The 24,561-nt window shown below is 40.8% G+C and overlaps 1 protein-coding gene across 3 annotated transcripts in view; it reads left to right on the forward strand.

The window, feature by feature from the left end:
• Window positions 1–24,561, forward strand: part of LOC143146674 (uncharacterized) — a 498,267-nt gene that overhangs the window by 304,610 nt on the left and 169,096 nt on the right. Inside the window, exon 1 of one of the 3 annotated variants that reach the window (XM_076311170.1) lies at window positions 4,459–4,564. The exons of the other annotated variants lie outside the window; for them this stretch is intronic. The gene's annotated coding sequence lies outside the window, so the exon portion shown is untranslated. Of the gene's footprint in view, window positions 1–4,458; window positions 4,565–24,561 lie in introns of those variants that run through there. 3 annotated transcript variants of the gene reach the window in all.

The raw sequence follows: 24,561 nt of genomic DNA on the forward strand, positions 1-24,561 counted from the left end.
GATGTCTGTCAATTAATTTCAACGTGGCATCGAACCTCGTCAAAAATTCGATCGTACGGCCGAATCCGAGCCCGCCGTGAAAATAGGGAAACGGTATTTATGGAAATACAAAGTCGAGCGTGTAACGTATCCTGGAGAACGTTTATCGAGCAAACGATTATATTTGATTTTCCGCGCAACAACAAACGAAACGGAAATTTATTTCGAACGCTTTCGTTCCTTCCGTATCGCGTTTCTCTTGAAATAAACCGAGCGCCAATCTCTCTTCCGCCTGGTTGAAAACCGAGCTAAGTGGAATAAATTTTTCAAAATCGAAATACACTCTCGAAACGTCATTATTGTCGCGGGACGATTGTCCCGGATTTTCAACGTATCGGTGAGCTTTCTCTCCGTTGGTGAAACACGTTCTCGCGACCCTAACCGAAACGCATTCAACTACACCCCTATTTTCCGTTCAATATTTACGACACTGCTATAGATACGACGGATACGTGTAAGGGAAGTATAGAGACAATGCAAAAAGGGACAAGTAGGGTCCTTGGCGTCGGACTGGTCGGAGATCTTGATAAATTAGGCCTGTGTTCGAATACCGAACAGCTCCTCGACTTCCCTCTGCACGATTTTTTTAAATTTCACATCGTATGCAGGGTGTTCTGTTACGAATGGGCATAACTTTAGGGGCGAGTCAGCACATCGAAGTAATAAGAAAATTTTATATATAGGTATACACGAATCTCGCGTGACCTTGTTTTCGACGCTACGGGGTGTTCGACGAAGAGATTTCTAAAAATTTCGAAAAAAAACCGTGACACTGACCGGTTACTTAGGATCGATACACGTGTCCGTGTAACGTAACTTCACGTTCGTGTTGCAAAATTGGTCACCGTATCGCGTAGAATGCGAGACGGTATAATTTTCTAATTATCTCGAATCTGTATACGTACCCGTGTGTCGCAACTTCACGTTCCTCGAGTGTTACAAAATTGGCCACGGTGTCCCATAGAATGCAATATTCTACGCGTCGCGTGGTAAACCGATCCTGCGTGACCGGTGGACAAAATTCAAGTACTTGACGCGGCACGACCGGTCAACGTCGCTCGGATAATAAAATAACGCGATTGCTATCCCATACGAGGAGACGGTTAGGACCGAAACACGACAGGGTGAATTTTTTTCCCACGAGATGACTGTTTCCAATTGCTTCGAAATTGTACAGAGAAGGGGAGCAAAATTGAACGGAGAGCGCAAGGATCGGTGGAAAGACGACTGTATCGAAATATACGAGAAAGCGGTGAACTCGATTAATGAACGTTTCGCATTGTGGGGTATTATCAATTCCAGGTCACGATGCAAACGGTGCTTTAAGTTTACGGTCGGAGTACAGGTTGCCGAGTTGGCTCCTCTACGTCGTTCCTTTCGCTCAACTTTTTCACCAGCTGCATTCGCGGTCGTCAGCTGGGTAATAAAATTCCGCGCGCAGTTTTTCACCGCGGTGTGCCAATCGCGGGAACAAAAATGAGTTCGGATCTACGATAAAAATGGCACACGGGGACCGACGATAAATTAGAGAATCACGAGAGTGTGGCGAGCCGCGTCGTTTTCGCGGCCAAATTGAGAGGATCACCGATCCTATCCGCGACGAAACGATTCGATCGTGATAAAAAGAGCCCGCACGACGATGGCCAATATTTGCATGCGTGCGGGAAACGTACGAACGAACACCGGAGTAGTGTGGGGTATCGCGAGTAAAAATTCCGAACGTGCTCTCGTTCTTTGCTTATGCATGCGTTCACGGGCGCTTACCAGCGCGTCGCTGGCTAATATGATCGATGTACAGACAGCCGGAGTCAGGACCGAACGATCGATCGATGCATATTCGGGTCACTTAAGGAAACGAGACGATTCCGCGCGAGTTGAATTTGATATGTCGTAACACGCGTGGCACGAGGTAAGCTTGTTCGGTTCGTTGAGGGGGCGAGTCATTTACACGGAACGACGATAGCGAAGCGATAAAATGTCCGCGGTTTCGACGACCGTTCCGCTCCACGGGTTACAAACCCGAGACATTTGTTCCTCGTTGCCCGATGCAATGATCGTCGCGAATTAATAATTACGGGTAGAAACGTCACCGGCGCACGACGTCGCGGACTATTATTCAGGTGTCACCCGAACCGATTTCGATCTACTCGATCTAATCGCCGGTCAATTGTATTCGCGGCCGAGAGATAAACGGGGAATTCCGAGGAAAGAATTGTACTATGTATCAATATTTTCGAGAAATCTTCGACGAGGAATATCTCTTTTTTTTTTGCTTTCGTTGTACCGGAATTTCCTTTTTTCGCTATTTTGCTTCACCGCGGTTTCCTTTTTTCATTATTTTGCTCTACGGTATATTTCTTTCTTTACTATTTTGCTCTGGTATATTTTTCTTCTTTTTTTTTTTATTATTTTCCTCCACTACGGTTTTCTCTTTTTGTTATTCCGCTCTAGTATATTTTTCTTCTCTATTATTTTTCTCTACTGTATTTTTCCCTTTTTTAAATTATTTCGCTCCATTAAGGTCGTATAGTATCGAAAGAAATAATCGTACACGCATGGTACATCTGTGTTAAGGATGACGTCGGTTACATTAAACGGAAAAGAACATATTTAATTCGTACTACAAATTCATTCGTACGTAAAATTATGTGTAAAATTTTCAAAATACTCAACATCTTTGAAGAAACATTCTTTCTTGGTCAGAGAGATTACTCCGAAAATATCAAGTTAGCGAGAAAATGATAGAGAAGTTCGACGAAACGTTTTATCAAAGTTTTATACGGTAGTTTTTGCGGTGTCGGCCACGTTGCATCTTTTTTTCGTGACTTCGTCGCAAAAATAGCTGTTGTTGGTCGGGCGCATTGAGGTGTCCTACTTTCGGTTGCCTCGCAAATACGAAATTTTGCAGTTTGAATCGCTTCTTTTCGATATTTCCGTAGATTATTATTCCACACGGGAGAATTTTGAACAACGTCTCCCATCGGATGTATCCAGAAGCTTTGCACACGTTTCGTCGCTTATTTTTCAATTTGAATATCAATCGATCGGACGTACAAATAACCGCGAAATTCCTTCTCGATGATTTTCTTGCTTATTTTCAAAAACATAATCGTTTTTTTTTTTGGTGAAAGTGAAACAAGATTTTTGTAGAGTGCGTAAACATTTCATTGAATTATATATTCTCCGTTTTGAAAAACGAAACGACTCTCCCCGAACAAGCCAATAATTTCTATTTGAAAGATGAGATAACTCTCTGTTGCACGAACGAAAAGTAATCGTCGCGAATCGGTGTCCGGCAACTTCGATCGGCGAGTAAAAGGTTTCGGATCGCGATGGATAATTGCAACGATAAGATTCATCGATCGACTCGATCGGAAAGTTACAGAAGACGGCGTTGAATGGCTGTCAGCTGACACGATCAGTCATTCCCTTACACAAGCGAGCCTGCACGTGTAGCTCAAGGGGTGCGATCGCATTGTTCGCTAATAGCTCCAAGTAAGGTTGTCCGACATCGAAAATTCATTAGCGACGCTTGACAGCTCCCTGATACTGATATATCTTGCTTAATACCCGTGACAGATTCCATTGTTGAAATTGGACGTCTTACATGCAAACGGAGCCGCGCCTGCGCGACAATTGCGATTTTACGTCGATTGCTCGCTTACGAGTCGGTTACGCGGATTCGATGGTACTTTAACAAACCGAAGAGAACGAATTGGCGTACGTACCGCGCGAGCTATAAAGAACGCCCCTGAGAGATGTCCGCGACGTGAGAGAAATGCGTCTCTGCATTTCGAGTAAGATGGATTTTCATAGTAACGGTATCATTAGTTTACACGTTTCGAAATCCTCATCGATAGCGAAATAATATTTTTCGAAAATTCTTCCGTCCCAACGTTTCGATTTTTATTCGACATCTCCGGATAACTAATATTGTTCGTATCGATCGTTGCATTCGTGTATAAATATGGACACGTGATAAATATTGGCACGTACGGATTCGTATTTAATTATCTCTTTGTTTACGTTCCTCGTAGCAGTTTGTAGAAATAACCTCATCCATTTGAAAAGAAATTTTTTCCGAAGCAACGGTGATCGCTATGCCGTCCAACGTGTTAAATAAAGCTCGAAACGTTCGATTGAATAGCTTCGAATCTAGATATCGAGTATTTGTTACCGCGTATGATAATCGATTAGGCGATCGATAGGCCCTGTGGAGCCATCTACCGGAACGCCCACAGAGCGATACATTACGTCACACGCGCCATGCGTTGCTTCTCTCACTGTGCAGTGTCGTACGTTATCGCGTCAGCATTGTGTATTATGTTCGATATACGACTCGCATTTATTCGTTACGTGTACGCGTGTGGTTTACTTGCTCATCAACCCGAGTATTCGCTAATGGTTATCGACGAAGATCATCGTGAAATTCGAAGAACCTGTAGTCGCTGATTTTCGAGACGATTCTGGAATTGCTTACGGAAGACGAGGAAAGAGAGTTCGAAAGTACGGCGATCGAGTACAGGTAAATATATCGGTTACTTTGTATCTGTGTGCCGAAATCGATATCGGTTTCGATCACAAGCACAGTTGTAAGCACGTAGAAGACAGTCCGGCAATAAAGTAAATTTATCGTCGGCAGTAGTTGGTTCAGCTTATGGCTTAATTGTACGCACGTGGAAGACACTCTAGCGACAAACTAAATTTATTGTTCGCGGTACAGGTGTGACATATTGTAAACCGCTCTCCCTGCCACCTACTGTATATAACGCGTATTGAAACACGCGAGTGTATCTTCAGGGACGAATTTGGCGCAGGGAAATAATTTAAATCGTTGAGTTCGTTCCGAATGTTCGCACGAACTGTACGAAACTTTATGAAACTTTATACGAAGTTTGTACGAGAATTTTCCGCGCAAAAATAATCGAAACAATCGAACCGAAAATATTTGTACGAATTATCATTTTTACTATTCTTTCGCGTAAAATTCATTCCCGAAGACGTAGCCACACGTTTTGCGACGCCCTATACGTCTTAACTACGCACGCGTCGATACTCCGAACGTACTTTATGAAATTTCACACAACTCTGACGAAAGTTATAAACTTTTATGAAATTGCAGATCCATTAGAAATGCTTTTACCAAAGCGTGCCGGTAAGTGTTGCATATCTATCTTTTACGTACACGTATAAATACAGGGTGTCTCGTAACTCGTGACATAATCCATACGACGATGACTACATCGGTGATTGAATCGCAAACGTGGAACGCAATTTCTTCCCACGAGATTGTATTTTCAAAGAAAATCGCTCAATTGCTAAATTACCGATTAAATGTATCAGACCGAATACACGAGACGTTTCAACTAACCAATAATTGCGCTACTCTGGACAAACAAGCTCGCACATTTGCTAGCAAGAGTGGACGCTAAACATTTTATGTTACATATTTGCTAAAACTCGAAGTATGTGTGTAAATTTAGTAGTAAACGCATACAGTGTACAGTTTACGTATTTCCTGCAACATGTACCGTACCGAACAAATATTTTCGGACAAATGCTTACGTTGTGACGTATCGAATTCTTGTTTGATCGTCACTGAATCGATAAAATAACGTGTAACCCAGGGAATGATAAATAGATTGTTTCGGTGGACTCGTTAAATTTTAACGAAAATATATATATATACATATATATATTTTTTTCGAATAGAATAAGCATAAAATCACCATCGTACACGTGGAATATATTTTTATCTTGTGTACTGTGTTTACGAACCGGTAATATAAAAGGTAAAGGGAAATATTATATCTGTCGCAAAATTTGAGCGTGAAATTCTCCTCTCGGTGACGTAGAATCGTCCATTTATCCGCGTTGTTTATTAACGCGTGTACAGAATGTCTCAACGAACCGCCGATAATTCAGAACGAAGCACTAAATCCATTGAGTACCGAGGTTCGATGAGATATTTGCATATTCCACGGTGCGCCCGGTGTAACTGGAAATTGAACAAAAATAGACTCACCCCTGTTGGCCTTCGCTCCCTTCAATTAACAATCAAATCGCGCCATTGAAGTCACTAATTAATCAGCGAGCAGTTTCATTAAAATCACCGCGGAACGTTCCCCGGTAACCTAGAAAACGACTCGTCGATCATTGAATTTCGTTGCGCGCGAGCGCGAGCGTCATCCTCTCGACTCGTTTCGTTCGACCGGACATCCTGGATCCGTATCGAACGTAATCGACCTGGGAAACGAGTGTCAAGTTCAGTGTACATCGGACGCTGACCGGTGCCGGTTCGATTTTCATTAGCTAATCGAAGAATTTTTAAATAAAATGAAAGGTGGGTGAGCCGACGATGGAAAACGACGAAATAAAATACACCGACGAGGAAACACCCCGAAGAAACATATTTTATTCAAAGTGATGGAAAATTGTAGAGCGTTGCAATTTTGATTAAAAAATTCCAAAAATTGTCGGTTTATTGTCTCTTTTGCATCATTTTTTCGAGCATCGCCGCTATGCGTAATTTCTACGATTAAAATTGCTGCGCCTGATCAAATTTTGTTCGTTCGTGCGGAAGAGGTAAAGAGCGGGGAAATTTTTGAAAAATTCTCGAAAATAACGAGCAACTTTTTCTCTTCAATCGTTGCGTTCTACTGGACAACGGTGTATCGAAGAATTCTTTACAGGAGGTGTAGCGATGATATTTGATTAACATAACGTATTGTCACGGGGATGGTTCTCGCGATTATCGATCACTGTTCCTGGAACGGAACGTTTACTCGGAGCTTGTCAATGTTTTGCTTGGAAGTTTATCGGCAATTTTACACGGAGACGTTTCGATTGAACGTCTGAAAGCACTATTGTATTCTGTATTTGTACTTCTCAACGTTTCTTATTGGCATTACCTAGAAAAGCACTCAGCGATACCGAGTAACTTCAGAAACGGACATTACCGGAAAGATTCTATTCTCTAGCCAGAAATCCAGACATCGATGTTGCGTACGAATACACGGGAGGTCGCGTAAATATATTATCGTCTGCAATTATTTTCAAATTAGCCACGAAGTCTGTTCACGGTCCGATCGATTTTCAATGGGATTAAAACGAGAACGATTATCGTTTCCGTACGTTTCTCGTTTTTCCTCGATCTGTACCACTGTGTTTACCAAACGTCTCGAAATATCGTGTTTAAATGGTAACGGGGAACGTGCATCGTCGCGTCGACGAGTATTTTACTTGGCTGGAGAACACAAAACCAACATTTTAACACGTGACACGTGTAGGGATGTCAGCAACTGTGACTCGTAATGACTTTCCTGTCGATGAAGTTCGACATTCGATCAAAGTACTCGTGAAAGTTCCAACGAATCGAACGAAAGTTCTCTCACCTCTCTACGACCCTGCTACGATACACGATTCGAAATTAAACACCGACGACGGGAACAAGAACGAGCATCGACCGATCGATCGTTCGATCGTGTCTTAAATCTATCGGGTTGTTCGGAGAGTCATTTCGTTTTCCAAAATGGAGAATGTATAATTTCGTAAAATGTTTGTACGCTCTAAAAAAATCCTGTTTTATTTTCACAAAAAAAAAAAACGAAATGACTTTCCGAACAACCTAATACTATTCTCGGACAATCTGTTCAAAATTTCGTTACTCGCACTTGGTCGCTACTTGGTCGCTACTTGCAACTCCGTGCTGGCAAGACCAAGCCGATTCCTATTAAACTAAACCGGAAATCCAAATTTACGTAACGCGAGTATTTCTATGAACACGAGGCGCGCATCGAACGAAACTTAATTGCACCTACTTGATTACGTAACAGTTACACGTAACACTTCGAAAACGATTTCACGGAATCAAATAACAACAGCGCCGAGCGACGCGACCCATTGTCGATCTATTTTCCGAGAATAAATATCCTTTGTTTCGACACCGTTCGACGTCCTTTGCTCCCGGCACATTTCATAATTGAATCACACGCTTTTCACAGCTCGTTTTCGACACCGTCGATCACATTATTTGTCTCGGGCCGCGCTGATTTCGTTATTTTTCCCGATTCATGGGTGCGTACCTGTCGTTTTTCATCGTCGATATCGGAAATCAGTGCTCGCGAGAACGATATACACGAACACACCCCCTCGCCCTCGTTCGAGAGAACTTGTCATAGGAAATTACAAATTGTACCGAGCGTAGAAATAAAGCTGAGATTTAGAAAGCAATAACGATTCGATTGTTTCGATCCGCGTATCGAATTTATCAGGAAATATGACGAATATTTATATTAGATTTTATTACCGTATTTCTATTTCTACATATACGAATACGAAAATAAAATTCATTCGTAAAGTGATTTAAACGAGTAACCTATAATGGTGTATTTAATTCTGCCATAAATTTTTACCCAACTGTATTACATTGGGATGTTACATAAAAATGATACTTTCGAATCATTGAGTATCGAACCGTTAAGAAGAAACGATATTTTCAAATTCAAGACTCGTAACGTTGTAAAATGATACGATTTACGTTCGCGCTTGTGCGTCGTGCGTACACGTATATTTACGAAACTGTGGAGAGACTTTTCGCGATACATTTCGTACGTTCACGATCCGTTCAAGACCGCTTAAACATCAACGATCGGAGAACCGCGCTCGAAGTTGAAATTCGAAAGAGCCGAAGTCACGTCGAAGCGAGTGAAACGCGAATTGTTGTCGCTCGATCGCGTACGTTGATCGAAACGCGTATTTAATCGTGTTTTGTCGCGATTGTTTAGATATCTGGAACCGGGCGACATTATATTTAATTAAATAATACTGCGGCTTACTGCGAATCCGCTTAAAGCGTTAACTTTACGTAAGCGCTTAAACTATTGAACCCGTTGGGCAGTGTAATTAAATCGGACGGTTATCGATGAGTCTCGCTACTTTCGAATTGCTGATTAATCAGTGTTTGCTAACTTCGAAATCGACCGAACTGTTTCTCGGACAACCGGTAATTCCGAAACTTTAAAAGCCTCGTTAAGCGCCGAACAAAAACGAGAACACGGCCCGAGTCGATGCAACAAATTTAGATTGATCAGCGCGCGACAGTTATGCATCTTCGACTCCACGGAAGTTCCGAACTCGTTAACAATCAAACTCGGAATGTTCGTTCATCGTTCAACTACTTGAAAGTGTTCACAGTCCCGTGTTTCCCTCCCGTTTACTCCCTTAGCTCGCGACATTTTCCACGTGATATTTTTCGCGTGCCAGTTCGTTAACTTTATCATCAATCTCACTTCATCTTCCGCTGATACAATATTAACAAACCGTAATTGACTCGTTATTAACTGACGCTGGAATTAATTAAAGTTTTACCCCCTCGCTTTCAGACTTTCCAAGAGTTTGCATTCAGGCTTCGCCCAGTCGATGCCGTCCTTAATCGATCTCCTGTTTCGCGAAACATTACGGTCAAGCGTTACTCGATAAGCATTTTCTTCTTCCGATTGTCCCGAGATGAACGTTGCTCGTATTTACGCGCGACGACGAGTCGGCTTGGAAAACAACGCGAGTCACGGAAACGAAAGTTTTCAATATTTGAACAGGAAACACCTATTCGTGGATTTTGGTACTTACGTCGTTCGAATAATACAGACTCTTGATAATCAACAGAACGTAAACTTGAATAATATTTTACAGATTTACAGAGAAATTAAACGATAAAATTCTTCCGTGAAACGACAATGTTGGTACTTACAATCTCGGCTGTGTCTTACAAGGTCAGCTTTGGAAACTGAAATAAAAATATTTACCATCGTTGTACGCGTTACAGTACTTACAGAATTTATCGTTGCATTAGATGTAGAATTTACACCCTATTTCGCTAAAAATATAATTTTTGCATTTTTTTTACAATTATATCGTCCACCGTTTCAATACCCGAATCGAATTCGGTACAAATTTCACGGATCGATAAAACGTTTCGCACGCCTCGTCGCATTTGCTCGCGGATATTCGTACGGCTGTTGTATCAAACTCGCGATATATCGCGGACGAACTGTGTTAAAATAATAACGAATTATACTAATTCGCTCGTGATACACGAAATACGCGAATCGCGTAGAAAGAGCAATCAAGACAGTTTCCAGAAAACAAGCGGCAACGCGTCAGTTTTAACCCCCCCTCCAACATGGGGGCTGCAACTGCGACAAAACTTTCTGATTAAACCGGTGGTCCAGAACAAATATGATTATCAGCTATACGCGTGTACCTTGTACGTGTACAGTTTACTCGTCCCGCACAAACACGCGCTCGCGGCGTTTTAATAATCTCCGCACGTAAATCACGAAAATCACTTCACGGATTTGCGTGATCTTCTGAACTTATTTTGCAACGTGGTCACGTGGAGTTCGTAAGTGACATTGATTTAGCGGGGTGCCAAAGCAACGACGAAGGAGAATCGAAGTTTGATTCGCGGAGAGACGTTGGAGATGCGCGTGAAAATGGAAACGGCCGAATCTGGAAGAAAAGAAATTCCTCTGATTAATGTCACGTGTTTTCCATGCGTCACTTGCAACGATCGAAGCGACAATTTACGAAACTATCGAAATGAAAAATCCGTTCGAAAAAAGAAAACGCGAAGAACGTTTACAACACAGATTTATCGCTGTAAATTCTATTTGTGTACAGAATTTGCACCACGTTGGTCTAAAAATATCATTTCTGAACGTTTTTACAATTATATCGTTTGCCATGTTGTACAAACGAGGTCGTGTTTGGATTCATTTTCACGGGGTTTGCCAGGTTTGACCGTTGACACTCTAACGAGGGTACAGTTACGAGCGTAAAAATTATAAAAATTTACACCGACCTCGGCAAAAATAACAAACACGTAACAGTGGAAAGAACTCGAATTCTGTCTCATTTTGAAAGAAGTAGCGACAAATCCAGCGGATGAAACCGGCATACCAATTCCATATCAAGATCTCTTAAATTGAATCCTTAAATCCGAAAGAGAAGAATGAACTACGACCATCGGGACCAGAATCCGCGACATAGTGCAAAATTTCTATCGTAAAACGACCAACCTCAACACGATACGAAAGAGAAAACAATCGTGACAAGACTCAGGATTGGAAACTATACTAGGAGTATACTAACTGTACTAGGAGTACAAGTCGCTCGGATCGGAAACTGTTTTGAAAAAATACATCACTCGACTACGACCTGCATCTTTATAATATCCTCATTAATGTACGTCAACAGTCTCGAACAAGTTAATCACCTAAAAGAATACACCTCTCCGTCAAGCTACAAGTGGAAAAGACCGAACTAATAAGTCGCTAATGACCTCGATACTACATTACTAATGGCCTCAAACTACGTTACAAAAATTCCAATTCTCATTATTGATGCATCGAACAATTTACACTTACACGTAGAACTCTAAAGACCTGCCAATGGGCGGTACCTTGCAGAGGAAGACGAAAGAATAATATATATAAAAAAATTCTCATTATCAAACGAAACATCGATCCGCGTATCGATCCTTCACCTAGAATCGTCCGAAGAAACAAACTCGCGCATCTTCTTCAATTATATCGCCCAACCGAGTATTACGAGTACATTGTATTCTCGTTCCGCGTGTTTTCATCCGTTCTGTACTGCACAGGTGACGCCTCTGTCCGAGCAACAGGGTTTAATACGTTTTGTGCACGTTATCGATCCATAAACCGGTATCATCTACCGAAGCAGCTTACGCGGAACTCCTCCGCAAATACGACGATTTTTCAGAACTTGTATCGGAGAGGTTGAACGCGAGTCAACAGGAACTATCCGAGCCCGAGTACGGTGAAACACAGGGCGAAACTCGCGCGGAAAAACAGTTCGTTTCCGTTCCGCTAATTACAGGATCTTGAGTCGTCCGAGCGATAAATCGAACCCCGTGCAAGGGGGTTGGGTGCACTCCGTCGGGCACCGATCCTGATCGAATCGCCGTAAACTGACTCGCCGGCGTTTACTACACATGTATCTTCGAGAGACGGAGGTTAGCGCAACGTTGGCAGAAAAATCGCTCGCGACTTAAACGCATTATTCACGTAACCCGCGTTTCGCCCCCGCGCTGGCGGACATTAGTCTGCGCTTAAATGTAGTTAGAAATCGCTGGAAATCACGTTATCCCTTAAATCGTAGAGAGTACCGAGCAATGGACGGTTAACTGGCGGCAGCAACAAGGGGTCGGAGAGAGCCACGGACGGAGGGGCGGTGACGATGCCGGTACGACGAGAAGGAGATGGCTCGAATGGTAGCGAGGGGGAACCAAACCGGGGAAAATAGGAGAAAACGTCCACGGAGCACGGAGAAAACGCTTAACGATTAACGACCGACATTGTTTTCCGTATTTATTTACCTTTTACCATAGCAGTCCGGCAGATGTGTACGACGCGGCCGCGCGATCCTGCCGCTGTTCTTCTTTCGGTACGTCGAACCGTTTATGTGGAAAAATTGACGTCGATTTAAGGGTAGTCCCTGTTTGCATCGTGGTCCACGGATTGGCGGTTGGGTGGTTTCGGTGTTGTATCCGATACTGAGAACCTTCTGTCGGTGTTTCGATGTTCGTTTGAATTTTCAAGTACGATACTTCACCCTGGGCGTTAATTGTATCGGGTTGTTCGGAAAGTGAGTCTCCAAAATGGAGAATGTGTAATATTAATAAAATGTTTGTACGCTCTAAAAAAATTGTGTTTCATTTTTAGCAAAAAAGAACAGGCTAATAGTTATTTTTCTCAGTTATTGTTTCTTTTTCGTCGATTCGTCTTCGGAAACATCGAGTCTACGTTCATCGTAACGTAAACCGTGCACGGTGTTCGATATTATCGTCCGATCGGATAAAGTATGGCGGACATCCTTGCGAACGAAACCCGCAACCGTGATATTCGAAGCGATGTAAAAAATTCTTCCGTAACGGTCGAGACGATCGATACGACGGATGAAATATACACACGCGAATGATCGTTTCGAATAATTACTGAACGACTATTTGTCGGGTAACTGAATTACGTTATCGGATGGAAACAATTTAATACCGGAATCATCGGGGATTCGATTTCACAAATTGTATTTCCACCGGCGAATTAATCTCCTTTCACTTTGTAATCGCGAAGCTTTCGTTTCTTTAGACTATTTTGTTAAATACGAAGAAATAAATTAATTATGCTCCCGGTCACGACGCATTCTAGGGAACGACGAAAGCTATATATTCTATCGTGTTGTTCGGAAAGTCGTTCCGTTTCCAAAACGGAGAATATATAATTCGATAAAATATTCGTACACTTTGAAAAAATCGTGTTTCATTTTCACCGAAAAAAAAAACGAAATGACTTTCCGAACAACCCGATACATATTTTTGGTGCGCGAGTGTAACGCGTTACGATAGGACGAACGAGTCTTCGATTTGTAATAATCGATACTTGTTGAGTCTGGTTACGGTGTGGAGCTAGACGAAGGAGCACGAACATTTCGTGCGCAAAATCTGTCGTCCGGTATCGCAAAGGTTTGAGCAAATAAGTAACAAGTTTGCCGCGCGCGTCGCGAAATTTCATTTCCCCGTTGAAAAGTTAGCGAGAGTTTATGGGGCTCGATTCAATATCATACGCAAGGTTTTAGCATATTCTCCCGCCCTCTCTAATAACACCGGTTCCCAGCTACACGGTTGTATTTCAGCGACGATCGAGCTTTGTTCTTCCGCATCGCAGTGCGAGCTCTCAAGTTTTCGTTGCATCAACGCTCCGCGAAAAGCGTTCGCGAATTTGTATTTATAAGAAATGAGTTTCCGTGCCACTTTACGCTCACTTGAGTTCATAAAGTAATAAAAACTTCTTGCCACACTGATCAACGGGGAGGGAGGAAAAGGAACGAAAGCGGAAGATGCACCGAGAGATAAAGTAGCTTCGCAATGAGAGGCGATCGTAGCGGATATTAAAAATTATAATTAAGATGGCGATAAAACGCGTAAATTACTTTTTTTTTTTTTTCTCGCCGGTACGCCGCTCGCCGAGGATTAACGTCCGACTGCTTCCGTGAAATACGCATTTCTCCGACTTCTAATATTCTGATGCTCGATTACCGAGATTCGTTGCCAGAAAATCCGAATCGTTGGGAATCGCTTACGAATATTTTAAATCGCGATGGCCGAACGCGTGCAGCGATCGTAGCGGTAAAAGAAAAAAGAAAGAGTAGCGTAATTTGGATCGGAAAGTTACCGATCCGTTTACCGAATTTTCCAAAATTTTTCGGATGAAAAAGTATTCGACGAAATGGTACACGGTTCTTAAATATTTCCGATTGAATAATAAGTAACTCGAAGAGCACCGGGTAACGATAAACACGATCCTTTGTTCATCGGACGTTGCGCAAAGACAAAGAATATGGCCACCATTTGGTATTCAGAGCTTTATTCGACATTCTGTTTGTTAAGCGAATCAACATTGCTTTCGACCGAAAGTTCACAAATTCGAACCCTTCGTGTGTATTTCGTTACCTTACCCTTCAAAGGCTGCCTCGGTACTCCTTTTCATTCCACGCGCTCCTCCTGCACGGTTCTAATAACCTCTCTTTAGACGAGAGTTTACTCTACGCATTTTAGAGAACTCCCACGCGCTTCAATAAACTTCCATTTACCCGATGTTCGTTCAACTACTCGAATTTCTTCTACGCACTAATTCGCCGTCTTGAATATGTGCGCGGGTTCGAGTATCGAGCAATCGCGATTTGCTCGCTATCCGCGATATCGCCATGAAAAGGAGAGGTGGAGAACAGAGAAGCGAAAGGACCTCGTAGAAGAAGCAAGTTATTGTCTAGTATTTAGCGCACTGGGGCATCACGTCGCGAGCAATCTCGACAGGAAATAGTGATGGCGTTTAACAGCTCCAACGATCTATACACGTCGCCTGCGTGGCTGGCGATCGGCATACATCCATTCTTTTCAAAGACTTCGATCACTTCGGCGATTGTTCCGTTTCGAATCACTGCGAATAACCTCGGAAGTTACGTATACCAGAAATTCTTGGCATACCGTGGATGTCTTGAGAAATCTTGATAGCTTCGAAACTCTTCAAAGCTTTGAAGTAGAAACACGCTACGGTACCAATACATCACTGTAACGTGCTTGCGCGGATACCAATAAGAAGACACGTAGCCAGATCTTCGATTTACGATGAAGCGTTCGCGAAATCTCGCCTACGTGAAAATTATTTCTCATTTCGCGATTGTAAACCCTCTTTGAACCTCGTCGTACCACGTTTGGGTTTTCTCAGACCCAGAGAGACTTTCGTTCGATTATACCGTTAATGTAGCTTTCCTTGGAAATTAAGATTCTCTTTCGAAATATTTATTTCCACTCGAGGCAAACATTCTCGAATCAATGTCAGTTGTACGTTAGAAAAATTCACTAAATCCCTTGTGTAACGAGTGGGAGAAGTAACGGGTGTTATTATTTTACCGGTATAATGTAATATAATATTACCAGGTGTACAACGATATACCTAACTATGATACAATAGGAACACCCGTTACTATTTTCACTTTGCCCACGCTGCCTTTCCCCACTTCTTAAACATAGGATTCGGCTTATTTTTCTAGCTTCGCTGGTTATACGTCAACATCGAAATACTCCAGAGACGCTGAAGAGCTAGTTCGACGTTTAAGGCCATACCGATCATAAATTAGACTCGGTCACGAGACTCGAGATGTTTTCTTGCTTCTCTTCGAGTACCCCTCTCTTCTCTTTTTTGACTCTATTCACTTTGTTTTCCTTTCGGAAGATACGATCCCTGTAACGACAGTCTTCGACGTAAGATTTATTTTGAAAGCTGTCAGCTTCGTTTTCGAGCATTATTTTCTCGAAAGTGTCGTTCGGTACAACTGTATACACTCCCAACATTATAATCGTAACTGACGTAACGATGAAAAATCTATGAAGTCTTTCAAGGACTCGGTAAAAGAACGTCAACCGTTCCAATTTGATATGTCAAGGGTCGAAAGAAACGGAGGTCTGATTGGCGACAAGCCCATCTTCTCCGATACAATTGCAAAGTTAGGTCGTCCGATTGTAAAAATTGTCCAAAACTAGAAAAAAAAATCGCAGCATAGTCCAGGTACACAGGTGTAGCCCTTCGTATTCTTCCAGGTGAGTTCTCGCGTAGCCGCCAATTAATCAGAAAGGGGAACGAGTCGGTACACGCATCGAGAGAACCGTTACCCGGGTTGTTATCTCCGCGATTGTTTTACGAACGATTCGAGTTCTTTGTCGTATATTCCCAAGCGATTCGAGAAGTGTTGATTCCCGTCGCTACTCTCGTAGCAGGAGAATTGATACCATTGTTTACCGAGGGCACCGGAGAAGGCGCAAAGGTTCTCGAAGTTTCCGCGCGGAGGAGCATCGATTTCTCGTGGACGTTGACATAAATCCTTCTGCAACGCGGGGAGAGTAAAGTCTAAGTCCTCGAGACGCTCGCTGCTAATAGTCATAGTTCGAATGGCTGAAAGTTGCAATCGCGGACCAACGATTCAACGAATACCACCACCTCTGAGCGCTTCACCAAGCACGGAACGTCAAAACATTCTGCGACTCGTCCTCCTCCCATGATACTTTGGAACGTTTTGGTAATCTCCGCGAGCTCTTGAATAGAATCGGGAGAATTTTAATGGAGATCTATTTCAAAGATAGTAGCAAACGACTGGGTGGAATTATTCATACTTTCTACTCGATGAACTTTCCGCCGAAGAGCGATGCTGTTAGCCAGCTTAATTAGAATCGTACAAGATCGGGCCGCGACCCTTCCCGATGACCCGAATCGAGCCAATCCGTTCCGACTTCGTGGCAAACGATATGGTGTTTATTCGATCGTTGGTATTTACGATCGATACGACGAGTTTCGTTTCTACTTTCGGTGAAGATCGCTATGAATTGTAAAACAGCCGCGCTATCGGTTCGATGAGAATCGACGACACGGAGGATCTACGAATTTATCGAAAAGAGAGAAAGAGAGAGAGAGAGATAGATCGAAACTTGTAGCGTGTTCCACGAGCACGGTTCTCGGCCGTTTTTTAATTGAATTTGTTGTACTCTGGAATCACAGAGTGCGAAGAGCGAGAGAATGGAAGGACGAAGGGTCGAAGATGAAATATTATACAACGTTAGAGAGAGTCTCTACTCTGTAGACTCGACGTAGAGATTGTTTTGGTTGAATATAAGGATGAGAAATTTGATGGAAAAATAAAACGCATGGTAATCCGTTGATAGAAGTGTATCGTCGAAGAAGAAAGAAAACACAGAGAACATAAAGGATACGAGTGTAAAAATACTGGAGGCGTTTATGTTGTTTTTTGTCAATTGTAGGGAGATCACGGTCCTAACAAGTTGTATATAATAAAGCGTAGAGTATAGTTTATAAAATATCAAATGTACACTGTATAGAATACATTGTTTCTGTACGAGTTATCTTCTTTGAAAAATAATTCTATAGTATCTAATCGGCGATTAATTTATCTATAATCCGAATTGATTTTCTAACTCATTAAGTGTGTTATCGGGTGGATAATTCGCATCACAACCATCGGCCAATAAAATGTACGAAATTCCTCGCCATAAATACTTTACGAGCCGACTGTCCCAAAATCGAGTGCACCAAAAGCTATTTCGCCGTCACACGCGTGTATTTTTAATGCGAAGTCATGAAAAGCGCAATCAATCCTCATTCAGGAAACGGTGAACAGTTGATTGACCAATAACGTTGGAATTTACGTACACTATTTTATATGCCGATATTTTACATTTCTCGTTCGAAAGATTCGACGACGAAATCACCGAAATTACGCAAAATCGACGCGATATGAATGAGAGCCTAATGCGTGAAATACTATATAATAAAACATAACATACCCTTCAACGGGGCGCGTAGATTGATACTTGGTATCGAGTATTTGCGAGAAAATTCTGCATGTTTGATTAAAATTACATTTGTTTGATATTCGATGAATTTCTATCAATTTAGTTCTATCAATTTCTATCGATTTAATTCTATGAATTTCCATCGATTCAATTCTACGAATTTCCATCGATTTAGTTCTATGAATTTCCATCGATTTAGTTCTATGAATTTCTATCGATTCAGTTATACGAATTTCCATATTTTTATAATAACTTTTAATCGTACACGTAGTATTATTCTAACAACTTGAGAAGCAATTGCACGTTTTATTTCCCTCCTCCACTTCGACGATGTATTTAATGTCCATCTTTTCCCCTTAATTTCGTAGGAAACCTATTTTGTATAATTCGAGTGTGTCGCGTAACAAAGGAATAATGGCGAATCCCTACTCTGCACGCGAAACTTTCTTCTGTAATTAAAGTTACGAGAGTAGTCCGCGTTGTTAATGAAGTTATTATACGATTGCATCGATCACGTGCAGTTGTTTGGGTTCTTGGATTATTTCGTGTTTGTAGCTTCGTCTAGACGAAAATTGCAAATAAAGCCCCACCGAGAAAAATTATCATCGTAAAGCATGGTTTAAATTATCGTAGAAATTTGATTCGTTCGATTATATTTGGAAATGTTCCTAATGGAAATGATATTTTTGTGTTTCAGGTAATCAAAGAAACGCTCACGCTGTCAGTGGCAGGCTCGATATTAAATTGCTAGAACTAATAGAAACAATAATCAGGTAATAATGTTCTTTATTTAAATCAGTTCAAACACGGCAGGCTGGAACGCTTTCTTTCCAGCGCCTTTAAACTTTTTCTCCGAAAGACTTCCCCGTGTATGCATATATGCACATACATTTGCATGCAAACACGGATACACTTAAGCAGTCTGTCGAATGGCTTCGAAACTATTGAAGATCAGGATAATCGGACATAGTCTACGGTTAAAAGAGTCGCGTTCTTTCTGCTTTGCTTATCTTTGATCGCGAGTCAACGAAAAGAAGAGGTTTCTACTTGTAATGGATTTCGATAATTTATCTTCGTAGTTTCGTTCTCGTCTCGTCGAAACGTAACTTCGTGCAACGCTCGCCAAACCGAGCCAATTTTTTAACCACTTTGCAATTGTTTACAGTCTAGACAATATTATTATATACAACAGTAATGGATAACTGTGCCACGTACATTTATACTATTCAATTAGTAACGGATAATTATACAAAATACATGTTTATCCGTAACTATTAAGAGTCGCAAAAGTAGGGTTTTGGGCTGTAAGCGTGTCGACAACCTACTGAAACTCGAGTACTACACCTGCGAGGGTGCTTCAAGTTTTTAAGGATTTTTGGCGCAGAGAGGAGGGTCATAAAGTAAAGCAGGGTGTAAGAATTTGTACTTCAGCACGTGATTCCGTTTCGAAAGATTCGAAAAATACAAACAGGACCGACAATTAAAATTGTTGCGTTCGCATCGCTTCTATATACCTTTTAGAATTATCCGAGGCCCGTCTCGCATTTAAATTTCATCAAGTTTCAATTTTAGCGAACTCGCGATAAATAGAACTGTACAAAATTTACGATCGCGAGATAAAGATAGTAAATCACCTTATTTAATTGATATTGCAGAAAGGGAATGAGAAGTGTTTTTTTTTTTTCGAAAGTTGCGCGAAAAGCGATAAAATTAATTTGAAATTCATTTCTGTGACATGTTATTGCAAAGCAGTGTTTACCGCAATAAATCGGTATTCCTGGATATTAATTCGTCACGTACTATATTATATCCAATATTTACACTTGTTATTTTCCTGATTTTGAACGTGACTAATATTGCGTTAAATGCCAATACCGAGATCGTGCGTAGTTTCCCGAATAAAGGGGCCGAAGCAAGAAAAATAGAACTAGCAAATCAACGTCAATGGAAAACCTTATAAATCACAGTGCAAAAAAGCTTATAGTTTATCGGCGAACGTAATTGGTTCCAGCTAATCTAATCGAATCGACCGATGAAACGATCCATCTCATACAGTAAAGGGAGGATCGATGAACACGGTTGAATACAGCCCATTGACGTTTCTCCTCTCCTCGATCAGTACAATGTCATCAAATCGCGTGATCGAACGGAACACCATTGGGTCCATTCAGTACGAAACAGCCATGATAATGGAAACTCCGTAACGGTTGGTTGATGTTTCGCATGTCTAAATCATCTTGTAGGATCGGATTCGGTTCTTAAGTAAAGTTGGAAATTGAACGTGAAATGTCGTCCGGTACTGCTCACTCGTAAGAAAACATGGAAAACGTCAGAATTTTGCACAATCGTTTATTGGACCAACCTGAATATCTATTAGTTCAACTAGTCGAATTTCGTTACCGATACTTTTCGATTTCAAACGAGAAACCAACCCTTACAACAGGGACACCCAGTTTTATTTATACTCGTACGAATTTTAAATTATGAAAGCTATTGAAAAACTTTTCGAATAAAAATTGTGTCATTTGCGGAAGTCTGTAAATTAGTGGGATAAATGTTCGAATAAAAAAAAATGATCGAACGTTTGTTTCCACTAAGTTACAGACCGCTAGGAACAATATCATTTTTATTCGAAATATTTATCAATACCTTTTGTAATTTACGAGTTATACAAATACCAATAAAGTAAGCGGTTTTCATATAAAGGATAGTTTCTTCCAAAAGTCGAAACGCGGTGGCAACGAAATATGGCGTAGTTTTTAAGTTGGCCGACGAACATTTGTGCAAAGTTTCATCAAAATCAGATTCTGACAGTTCGCAATGTTCCCTTGTCGGTCGAGTTTACTGATTATAGAGACTTGAGTTTCAACAACTCGACGGAACTTGGCGTTGTTCCTAAGAAAATGCTGCATAAGCCATTTCTGCGTAAATTTGCATGACGAGAAACTCCCTTGATCCTTCACAGATGTTTTTACTGGGAAAGGAACAAAGAATACCTTGATACTTTCGTGAAAACATTAGACAAATTATAAATTACCGTATAAAATATGGGTAAATTATGAAGCTTAGTATTTCGGATATCGAGAGGCTCGAATATCGATGCCGAAGAATCATCAGAAACGACAAGCTTAAATTTTCTATAAGATTAATTATCTTATAAGATAATTGGATAATATTCCTAACCTATTTACACGATTCTTTTCCATTATTCATCTGACACATTTTTCTATATTGATCTTATTCAATTATGATAATAAATCCATTCCGAATTAATACATTTTCTTGTCAGGTCAATTGTAAAGGGAAAACGTACAGCAGCAGAACTTTTAAATAAACAGTTTGTAAGTCGTTTGCGACGAAATAATTGGATCGTTATCCTCGTATGCTAATAATTTATCTAATTAGCATGACGAAGACATACTCGTATAGTTGTTCAATATTGCAGTAATACGTTTCAATAATTAGAGACATCTGTTTCGAGCTATATTGTATTTTATAATTTTTGGACGTATCTGATTTGTTGTCTCTCAAGAATTCAGTATTAATACCCGATTACCAAATGATTGTTTGTATCTTAGACAATATTTCAGCAGGGTATAAAATTGACAAGCGTTGTTATTTCCTTATAAGATGACACACTTACTGCAAAGAAAGAAACTCGAAGAAGCGTTACATTTCTTACTAGTCTAAGCACAAATTAATTTTGCCATTACCTAGACCGATCGATTTTTGAAGTTACGAGTATTATCACTTTAACTCGTTTAGAACGATAATTAAATTAACCTTATCAGTTTGCCGCCACGAGGTGTATTCATTACCTATCATAAATTTCTCGCCAAAGTGCAAATTCGAGTACGTGTAATTATCGAAGAGTTCCTTCATCATTTTTCTAACTAACAAACGAATCGATTAATAAAAATTATGTCCTACCATCTTTCCTCTTAAATCGTGCAACTTTTCATTAGTTATTTTTTCATATCTATTACAGCAGGTGAGATATTCGTACTCGTGGTAAATTTCGCTTTATACTTGTAGGAATAAGAAAAAAATCTGATTCCCATTTTAAACCGTAAAATAATATTTGGTTGAATAAAACTGAATTTATAGCACCGTGTCCTCTTTTTCGCGAAACTTTCTCACCTCGTCACTTATTCCTAATTTTCGTTCATTTCCGAGGCACGAGATACTTCATTAATTAAATAGTGCATTTACCGGTGGGCCCTTTTGTAATATATAAACAATACTCGTTGAGGTGGTTCTTTAGGAGCTACCACAATTTGTATTCGACATTGTTCGATTAGTTAAAATTAAAAAGCATAAAGCTTGCAGTAGTACGCTCAATGAAATTGTTTGGAGTCGTAATTGTTGTTTAAATTACTTTTCGAAATTTTTGAATTTATGCTTAACTAAAAGTCAGCGTACAAAATTGGTACAGCAATCTGCGGTGTACGAGTAATTGTGATATCACCTATGAATGCTTATAGTAAAAAATGAGACAGATTATTTACGAATGAGGAACGCGTAAAAGGAATCAACATACGACGATATACGTGGTATTTTATTCAAACGCAAATAAATAAGACGACTAAAAGATGTTATTGTAAAATTTCTTATTGGTTTACAATACCGTCTCAGGAACAGGTGACTAGGGAAAATAACTATCCGAATATAGTTTAGAATTTTCTTAGTTTCAAAGGATTCTTAATTTTCCAAAACTTTTCAACCTTTCGGAAATAAAAATTAATGCGAAATTATCTTCGTGTATGTAATATATTCGACTCAATACTGATACCGAATTGTGGTTCGTATTACCTTGCAAAAAATGTGTGCGTTCCAATTACAGGTTAAAAATGAACAGTAGACACGAGAGACGAGAAATCGGATACCTGACGCTGAATAAATGACAAGGACCAATTACACGAAAACAAATTAAAGGGTATTCAGTTGAGGTCGAAAACCGCTGTATGTAAAAGACAAGCCAACGTAAAAAGACTCGTAATCCTTTAACCGAGCGAACGTACTCGCAAAGCAAAATAATACACGTTGAAATGCTCTTCGTCGAATCTATTCGTGCTTTAGTTCTTGCTCGGTTTCAGGCTCCATTTGAAACATTAAAGTCACGGGGGAACAAGATTTACCAAAACGTACGGTTACCGTCTTTTCGTTTACAAACGTAATTCAATCTTCGTACGAATGAAACTATCAATTCACCGACTACAAACTGATTTATTGGAACCATTGTTACACGTTTCCTCTCAATATTTTCTTCCGATCGTGAGTCTCGATTTTTGTTATACACGTAGTAGTCGGTTACGTATGATTTGTTCGTTCGTTCGATATGCAGTGCGTTAACAATTACGAAAGAAATTCTTCTCTGGTCACTTTTGCGCGACGAAATAAAAAATAAAATATATATACTTCTCTTGTAATAATTCTTCCCTTCGTGAAGCGAGGTCGGTAAACAGATATCAATTTATATAATTGCCCGAATTTGTATTATCCGCGAAATGATGAACAATTTAACCCAACAGTTAGCGCATAGAATACACGTTCTTGTTATTCGATGCATAAAGCAACAATAGCCGAGGTTTTCGGTAACACGGGAAACACTTATATAAAGAATCGGTTTGCCTTTCTCGAATCTCCAACCCCTACTCCGAACTAACCACGGTTGTAGAAATTTCCTGGAAATTAACCAGCTGTAATATAAATGTCAAACATTTGCACAATTAAGGCCACGGTCCGCAACTCTTTCCGCTTCTAATTGCTCAAAACCACATTGAATAGGTTTCCGTGGTATCTCGAGCCAGGTACGTCTGAGAATAATTGTTATCAACCGTGGAACCAGATCGCAGAAGGAACGAGCGGAGAAGTGAGACGAGTTCAAAGAACTTTGTTTCTCGTTTCTCTGGAATTCCATCCGGCGAAAGATTCGCCATGTCGGAAAATGTCTGCTAAGTGGAGGAACAAAAAGTAATTTCGCTCGAAAGGCGAGCTGGGTTCGTTGAACGACAATAATCAGTCACGCGGGAGTTGATCGAGCCGTCCATTCGGTAGATTTCGACTATAGCGATCGCGTCTGGGATCCCGATGACGACTTGTCGTCCCGTTACGAGTTATCGATCCAACGGCAAAATTGCTTAACGGCGGCGTAATATACGCATCGTATCATCAACACAGTCGATCGTCGAACGGCAAGTGGTTTCGACTCGAGTAACGCGAGTTTATATCGCTAAATCCAATTACGATGCTATTATGGCCCGTTTCTCGTGGATCTACGTCTTCGAAGGACCCAAGTTCTCTCGTGCGGCGTTCTCGAAGACGAGTTTCGCGATAGTGTGTTTCGAGCGTACATACTATCACTGTTAAGTACTTGCACAGTCTGAGAAGAAACGTTTTGCCATTACGACGAGGCATTCGGTAGACACTGGGTGTACCATGGGTTAGGATGCACACCAAGTGCATAAGACCGCTCGCGAATAGAGGCGCGTATACGAAACGTTTTTTTTTTTTTTTTTTTCTTGTCGATCGACGAGATACGTATAGATTCCGTTCGCACGCGTATCGAAATAAATATTCGA

This window comes from Ptiloglossa arizonensis, chromosome 5 (assembly GCF_051014685.1).
Source record: "Ptiloglossa arizonensis isolate GNS036 chromosome 5, iyPtiAriz1_principal, whole genome shotgun sequence".
Classification (NCBI taxonomy): domain Eukaryota; kingdom Metazoa; phylum Arthropoda; class Insecta; order Hymenoptera; family Colletidae; genus Ptiloglossa; species Ptiloglossa arizonensis.